The following is a 9098-nucleotide window of genomic DNA, read 5'->3' on the forward strand; positions in this document are numbered from 1 at the left end:
AGTCCTATTTTTTCCCCAAGTGCATGACAAGGTATGCTTCATTTGGGTCAGATGTTCACATCAATGTGTCTGCTCACTCTTGCTAAGAAAGCAGAGCAATTGTATGTCCTTCTAGCTCATGTAGGAGCAAGGGGTGGCTGTTGAAATTTGGCATACATTCTTGTGAAGAGACACCATCATCCCAGCCAGATAGGCTGTGGCAATGGAGAGACCATCACTCCAGCTCCGCGGGCAGACCCTTAGTTTCCAAATCAAACTAAATCAATAGCTTAAACAGATGTAGATCACGTGACAGTAAAGACAGTAAAGAAGATTCAAAGTTTTATATTCTTTAGATGTCTACTTATGCTGCACTGGCTATTAAAAAGTTATGTGCAACTTCAAGATGAAAGGCACCAGCAGTTTCTTAGAAGAGAAGAGTCCTCATCTTCTTGAGATTTAACGAGATAGAACTCACTGGGGCTTCTGACTCAGTCAGCTATTAATTGAATTAAAGTCAATGACAATCTTGCTGTATTTCCATGTGAATTTTTCTGAATGTAACCCCAGGCAATTTAAACAGGAGCCTAATGCCTGTTGTCTGTTCACTGTCATGGTATTTAATTTATCTGACATGAAAATAAGTTTTCATATACCTTCCTGGATGATGAACTCAGTACATTCATTACATGGGATCAAGGCAATGAGCATATTGCAGCCCTTCATATCAGCTGAATTCTTGTTCATGATGGCATTCAGCTTGGCATGGCACACATAAAGATATTTAGTAGCAAGTTTATTTTCTTCTGTTCTCCTGCAAGACAACAAGTCATCACTGAACCCATCTGGCATTCATTCCATTGTATTGGATCCCAAGAATCTTGTTTTCTGTATTCTGGGAATTTGGATCCTTGCTTCACTATGCTGGTAAGAAGGCCACTGTTGTAAAATACTCAGACCATTCCATATAATAATTCCCTTTGTTCAGGATGTGTGTTAGGTCTGGAAATCATATGCTACCTCAAGCAGCTTTAGAATGAGGAAACTCACTGCAATGTCATCAGTCTAGGGAGAAACTGTTGCACCTCGCCCTAAAAGGAGGCACAGTCCAAACAACTCCCTCAACTCTGCTCCAGGTTCTCATGTCTCCATCCTCCCCACCACAGGGTGCCAGAAGAGACTGAGGGCAAAACTTCCCCACTCCTCAATGAGCCCAGAAGTGGCCGCTGATGTGCAAGGTGAGCTGAGTAAGAACTGGGTCTTCTGTGAGGGCACACACTAGCTGTCCCTTCTGCCAGTCCACCCCTCAACCCTACCCCTGCCATCACAGCACTAAAGAAGGAAGTCAGGAGAGTGGCCTCTGTTCTTGACTATAGATGTAAGGCAATCATTTCTTTCAAACACCTGTTGCTGTGACTGCCCCCCCCCCCATGAGAATCTTTAACCTGGAATTGAAAGCAAAATAAACACTTTCTTCTTGTGTTGTTTGGTCGAGATAATTTATCACAGCAATAGTAAATAAAACTAAGGCAAAATATTAAAATGATAAAAATAATAAGAAATCATACATAAATTAATTACTGTAGCTGATTCTAGGAAAAATGAAGTAAAATTGGAATGATGTGACACATAAAGAAAATTTTAATATTACCTGTAAAAGTAAACTTTAAGTACATTAAAATTTTGTTTGCAAAGCACCCAACAGTTAGCTTGTGAGTTTATAAAATACACTAATGAAGACAAACAGAGTAGGATTTATCCAGAGATTCAGGCAGCATCTCAGAGGCATGTCAACAAGCAGAAAGGAACCACAGATGTGAATGGGTGTGAGGACTGGGGAGCCTATTAGGATTGTGGGCTGGGATCTAAAGAGCTAAGTATTCAAATATCTGTTCCAGTTTCCAAATGATAGTAAACACAGTTCACATTTCAGAACTTCAAGTTAGTCACTAAAAATAAAATGGATGTCTGGTCACATCTGCCAACAATTAGAGGAGATATTGGCCCTGACTATAGTTTTGCCTCTGATGAGAAAAGATCTTGGCTGGAACCCCACAATTCTGCTTCCTTGACCAGCTGTGGACCATCATGCTATGTCCTCAAAGAACATACTGCTCAGAGAATAGACACTCCAGGCCAACATACACTTTCTATTCCATTTCAGTGGTCTCAGTGTAACTCCCTGTTCCTTCTTACTCCACATTCAGCCTGCCCTAAGCTGGGAATGTCAGAGAACAGAGTGGTGACTCAGAAGCCGACCCTCTCATGTGCTCCTGCACAGGTTCCTTAGAATCTTATAGAGATTGAGTCTCTTGATCTCCAATTTCCAGTAGATCAACCTGAAAATCATGCCTAAAGGGAAAATAAAGCCTATCTTTAAACCTCATGCTCTTGATGACTTATATTCAGTGACATTTATTTTATTTCTTCCTCCCTTCTAGAGTTGAAGGAACCTGAGTGTCCCCCTAGAGTTAGAGTAACACTATTACATTTTATACAACGTGATACTCCTATAATGTACTAAACACGGCACCTACTTTATTTGAGTATTTGAACACTTTTTTCAATTTTGTTTTATTTTTTAGTTTTGCCTATTTGTTGTATCTTTTTTTTAAGTTCTGGCAAACCCTGGACTTCATACATTCTCACTAAGTGTTCTACTACTCAATTGGTGCCCTAGACTTGCCCCAGTCCTCTCTTACTTTGTAGTATTACTACATAAGAAGTTGAAACCAGTGAGGCAATATTTCTATAGCACCTACTGGGTGCCAAAAACCTTAGAATCTAAGAATGACATGAACTAGGTATAGTCCAGAAAGTGTGAGGCAAAAATACACAAAACAGTAGCAGCAGTAAGTATCCCCTGTTATTTAGTAAGAGGCTAGCACAGCAAGCTGAAGACTGAACTTTCATGTAAACCAACAAGTTTGAGGGTGTAAAGGGGCTCCGTGGAGGACAAGATGAATAAAATAAGGGAACAGATACTCTTAGATAATAATCATCCTTAGAATGAACTAAAGTCTGTTTTCCTCCCTACTGTGGAGAGAGAATTAGATTGAGCCTACTCCAGTAAAGTTCAAAATAGAGCTGAGTCAATATTTTGACTTATTAGCTATAGGTAGAATTTCACTTGCTCTATAGGTTTGGTCAAGTATGGAAATGCTTAAAAAACTGACAATATGGGCCAGTGAGGGAGCTGTCTGGTTAATTTTATGTCAACTTCACATAAGCTAGAATCATTTGAGTGGAGGAAAATGCCCCCAAAAGATCAGTCTGTAGACAAGCCTGTAAGGCATTTTCTTAATTAGTGATTGATGAAGGAGGGTTCATCAACCCATTGTTGGTGATGCCACCTTTGGGCTGCTGATCCTAGGTTCTATAAGAAAGCAGGCTGAGCAAGCCATGTTGATCAAATTGGTAAGCAGCACCCCTCTATGGCCTCTGTATCACCTCTTGCCTCCAGGTTCCTGCCCTGTTTGAGTTCCTGTCCTGACTTCCAAGGATGATGAACAATAATATGGAAGTGCAAACTAAATAAACCCTTTACTCACCAAATTGCTTTTGGTCACCATGTTTCACTGAAGTAATAGTAACTCTAACTAAAATAGGGGCTCAGGAAGTAAAAGTGTTTGCTACTGTGACATGTTTAATCCCCAAATCCCAAATCCCAAATCGTAAAAGGAGAGAATTGACTTCCCAAAGTTTTCTTTAGATCTCTCCATATGCAACAGCACAGGTGGATCTCCACACGTACACGAATGCAAACAAAATAAAGAAAGTGCAAAAAAGAAAAACAAAAGAGCTTGCAGCACAGTCCTGGTCAGCCAGTGCATAAAAGAATTCAGATATCAAATCGATATACATTGATAATTTCCAATTAGAAAATATTCTAGAAAGATACTATTTATAACCAAGCCTAAAATAAAAAGTCTAGACATAAACCTGACAATATATGTAGTACTAATATGGAACAAAAACCTATAAAAACTATTTAAGGGTATTTTAATATTTGAATAAGTTTAGAGATATGTATTGACATGGACAGGCCAACTAAGTATTAATATAATGGCTATGCTTTCCAAATTGCTCTATAAATGCTAAAAGATCTCAATAAATCTAATTTGTTTTATTTACATAAAAATTAATGAGTTCATTTTAACTTATTTGGAAGAGAAAATGCATAATATGGCCAAGAAATTTTGGAAATAAAAGTAGAGAAAAAAGATATGTCCTAACAGATATCAAAACTTGTTATAAAGCTTTAATAACTAAAATTTTATAATTGGTACTAAATATTTTTATTAATGGAATAAATTGAGAGGATACCAGGAATAGACACAAGAAATGCAGATCTAAATAGATGTAAATACAGATATTGATATGAATTGATGTACTGTATAGGTGATATTTCACATTAATATGGAAAGAATAATTGGAGTTAATTCATAAATGGGAAAATCTGCTTATCCTTTAAAAAATATTCTTGCTAGGTGGTGGTGGCACACATCTCTAATCGCAGTACTCAGGAAGCAGAGGCAGAAGAGTCTCTGTGAGTTTGAGGCCAGCCTGGTCTACAAAGCAAGTTCCAGGACATCCAGGGCTACACAGAGAAACCCCATCTTGAAAAAAAATCAGCATATATATATATATATATATATATATATATATATATATATATATGAATATATATTCATTCTTATCTGATAGTATTTGCAAAAGAAATTCCACATTAATCAGATATCCTAACATAAAACTATTTATAAAATTTTCTAGGCAAATGTTTATAAATTTGGAGTTCTAAAGTTCTTAGACAAGTAACAAAATGTAGAAACTATAAAGGTTTTTGTGAACTTAACAATCTTAAAATGGAAAGCTTTTTCAGCAAAAAGCCCAACAACATAAGCAGAGTAAAACAACTGACAAGCTAAGAGAAAACATTTTCTAAAAATCATTGTCTGGACTAAAAAGTAAAACAAAAGGACTAAAAGTTAAACAACATGGTTGGAAAATATATAAGAAGATGGGAGATTCATAGAATAAAGAATCCAAATGACGCCCCTTTCTCTTGCAGAATCCCCATGGTGGCTGGGACCCTGTACACATACCCTGAAAACTGGAGGGCCTTCAAGGCCCTCATCACTGCTTAGTACAACTGGGGCTCAGGTCCTTGTGCTCTCCGCACCACCCCACTTCCACTTTTGCCAAACCAACCGCACCCCTGAATTTCTCTGAAAATTTCCTGCTGGCAAGGTTCCAGAATTTGCGGGTGATGATGGATTCTGTGTGTTTGAGAGCAACGCCATCGCCTGTTATGTAAGCAATGAGGAGCTGCGGGGGAAGTATGCCAGAAGCAGCAGCTCAGGCAATGTAGAGGTTGAGCTTTTGCTGACAGTGACATCATTCCTCCAGCTAGCACCTGGGTGTTCCCTACCTTGGACATTATGCACCACAACAAACAGGCCACCAAAAATGCAAAAGAGGAGGGGAAGTGAATCCCAGGGCTGCTGGACACTCACCTGAAGACACAGACTTTTCTGGTGTGTGAGCGAGTGACACTGGCTGATATCACAGTTGTCTGCACCCTGTTGTGGCTCTATAAACAGGTCATAGAGCCTTCTTTTCGCCAGGTCTTTCCCAATACCAACTGATGTTTCCTTACCTGAATTAACCAGCCCCAGTTCAGGGCTATCTTGGGGGAGGTGAAGCTGTGTGAGAAGATGGCACAGTTTTGATGCTAAGAAGTTAGCAGAGAGCCAGCCTATAAAGGAAAGAAAAGGTTTCATGAGAAGAGAAACAGAAGCCCCAGACTGAACGGAAAGAGGAAAAAAAGGCAGCTGCTCCAGCTCCTGAGGAAGAGGTGGGTGAGCTTCAGCAGGCATTGGCTGCTGAGCCTAAGGGCAAGGACCCTTTCATTCACCTGTCCAAGAGTACCCTTGTGTTGGATGAGTTTAAGCGTAAGTACTCCAATGAGGACACTCTCTCTGTGGCACTGCCATATTTTTGGGAGCACTTTGATAAAGATGGCTGGTCCCTGCAGTATGCTGAGTTCCCTAAAGAGCTCACCCAGACCTTCATGAGTTGATCCTGGTAGTGAGGAGACCCAGACCCTGGTTCAAGAGTACTTTTCCTGGAATGGGTCCTTCCAGCATGAGGGCAAAGCCGTCAATCAAGGCAGGATCTTCAAGTGAACATGCCTTGCCAGTCGCCTAGCTGCCTGCACCTAACCTTCAAGGGAGATAGGGGTCATTAAAGGAAATTGAACATTGAAAAAAAGAAAAAGAATCCAAATGGCAATAAACACATGAAATGATGTTCAAATGTCACTTATAATTTGAGCAATTCTACTTTAATAAAAGAACATCTTGCCCATCAAAGTGGCAGCAATTTTATATACTGATAATATTAATACTGACGAACATGTATGAAACATTTTATATACTACTAATGAAAATGTAAATCTGTATAAAGTTTTTGAAGGACAATTTGATAATGTCTACTAAGTATAAAACATATGCACTGTTTGTTCAGTTTCTGCTTCTAATTAATTAAAAGAAGTATTTTCACATATACATAAAAATGAAATTGGTTATATTACTAGAAACAGTCATAGAGAAATGTAAGATAAACCATGGCATATCAATTCTATGGCTCATAAATTTAAAATGAAAAGATATTTTTGTAATTATCAACTATAATTTATAATTTCTAATAATCAACTGCACATTATTTTGTAATAATCAACCTTCAGTTCACAGAATCAACTTAGCAGGCTGAAAGCGGCTCACTGAGACTGAAGAAACAATCAAGGAGTTTGTATGAATCTGACCTAGGTCCTCTGCATATATGTGACCACTCTGTAGCTTGATCTTCTTGTGGGAGTTCCAACAGTGGGAGCCAGAAGAGTATCTCTGACTCTTTTGTCTGCTTTTGGGACCCTTTCCCTCCTACAGGGTTGTCTGATCCAGCCTTAATATGAGGAGAGGTGCCTAGTCTTACTGTAACTTGTTATGCCATGTTTGGTTTGTATTCATATGGGTGGCATGCTCTTTTCTATAGGGAAATGGATGAGTGGATCTGGAGAAGAGGGAGTGGGAGAGGAGGTACTAGTAGGAGAGGGGGGAGGTGAAACTGGGGTCAGGATACAATATATGACAGAAGAATAGTTAAAGAAAAAATATATAAATAAATACATAAATACATAAAATGAAAAGATAGTAATTTTATAATAAGAAAAATTACATTTCAATCCTTCATTGGCATATATTAATTACACAAAAGAATGAATGGTATTTTGACATGCACATACACACACACACACACATACACACATACTCTGATCATATTTGTTCTCCACTATCTTCTCATGTCCCTCTCCCTTGCCACTTATGTCTTACTCATGTCTTTTATTTATTCATTGATAATCAAATGTTTATCAACATCATAGTTACTTACAGGAGCATAGGTGAGAAATTATTTACAGAAGCATGGGTACTTTTCCAGTGTCTACATTTTGTAGGCCTTTCACAGTTAATCACAGCAACTGTGAATTCAGAAACATTATGGTTCCAAGGCAGAATTCCACAGCACTTGACCCCCTTCCTTTGGCTCTTAAATTCTTTCTACCAAAAATAATTTACATTTTTGGCTAACAAAAAGTTGTTGAACAGTGTTCATGTTATGAAACAATTTATATTTTTGAACAACATAAAATAAAACAATATGTTTGTATACTGTGATTTCAGATCATCATAAAAGCAATGCCAAAACAGTACTAAAGAAATAGGAGAGTCATTGAAAAGCTTGGGTGTGAAAAAGAGGAAAGAAGCAGTAGTCAAGGACAGTCTTCTGCCTTTATGAAGGTCTGATACATGTAAAAGAAGAGAGGTACTGAAAATATAAGAATACTTCCATCAAGCTAACGTGAGCAAAAGTCCACTGGAGAAATCACTCCCCGGATGCTCATTGTTGGGCTCTGAACATCCTGGAGGAAGCATGACTTCAATCTTCATGATATACTGAATCCATACATATTGCATCTCAGTTTGTCAATCAACTAAATCTCCTGATGCAAGTTCTCTTAAAGAGATAGCTGAATGACAAGTCTCCCTATATATACCATGTATCTATACACATTTATGTCTGTAAATGTATGGGGAAAGTCTAGAAGGATAGCAACATCTAACAGCTACTGATAAACAATGGCACACCCATAAAATAAAATGATAGGTATAAATAAAAGAAAATATACAAAGATACATGCCACTTGAACAGACCATATAGGAATTATGCTGAGTGTAAGAAGCATGAAATGATTCTATCCTTTCCCATTACATTTGTTTAAAAGTTCTTTAAATGGCAAAAATATAATTCCAAAGAAAGTATCAGTGATTTCTACTGTTTGGGGTGAGGTAATGAGAGGGAGGATTGGTGGGAAATAGAAAATCACAGATATAGTAGTGTAAGTTGAAGGTTAAAGGTTTTTAAAACCTGAATAAAGATATTCAGTTGTTTTAGAACCACAGAAGCATTTGTTGGACTTTCTCAACTGAGAGGCATCAAAAGTGAACTATGCTAAGTGTTAATTCCCTTGATCTACATATTTATCCTTTCACCAGTAGCACATTGCCTTTGTTTTTCTAATTTTATTATGTCTTGAAAAACTAGGAAATGTTTTGCATTGATTAAAACCTTTCATTGTTGAGCACAAACTTTTTCAATTACATGCATCCTATTTGGCAAATTTTCCTCACATTTATTGATTTATTAGAGTCGTATTCCAAAATGCCTGGCCTGTGCCTACAATGTGAAGTAGTTCCCTACGATTTCCTTGAGTAGTTTCAAAGGTCTGACACAAAGGTCCTCAAGAGGTAGGGGTGAAGTGTCATCTTCTACATGTGAATATCCAGTTTTTTCTTCAGCATTTGTTGAGGAAGCTGTCTGTGCTATGATGTATATTTTTGGAATGTTTTCGATAAGATGGCCACAGATGTCTGTGTTAATTTCTTTGTCCTTTATTATATTCTATTGTTACTACATGCTTGTTTAATGACCACTATTATTTTCTCTTTCTGCAAAATTAACATTGTAGCATTTACCTGCAAGTAAGAACAGGCATGTTT

The 9098-nt window shown here is 37.8% G+C and overlaps 2 pseudogenes; one reads left to right on the forward strand and one right to left on the reverse strand.

The window, feature by feature from the left end:
- Positions 1-453: 453 nt before the first annotated feature.
- Positions 454-1655, reverse strand: LOC117694963 (deoxycytidylate deaminase pseudogene; annotated as a pseudogene).
- Positions 1656-5057: 3402 nt separating this feature from the next.
- On the forward strand, positions 5058-6167 carry LOC117694815 (elongation factor 1-gamma pseudogene; annotated as a pseudogene).
- Positions 6168-9098: the final 2931 nt, after the last annotated feature.

Source organism: Arvicanthis niloticus, chromosome X (genome assembly GCF_011762505.2).
Source record: "Arvicanthis niloticus isolate mArvNil1 chromosome X, mArvNil1.pat.X, whole genome shotgun sequence".
In the NCBI taxonomy this organism is placed as follows: Eukaryota; Metazoa; Chordata; class Mammalia; order Rodentia; family Muridae; genus Arvicanthis; species Arvicanthis niloticus.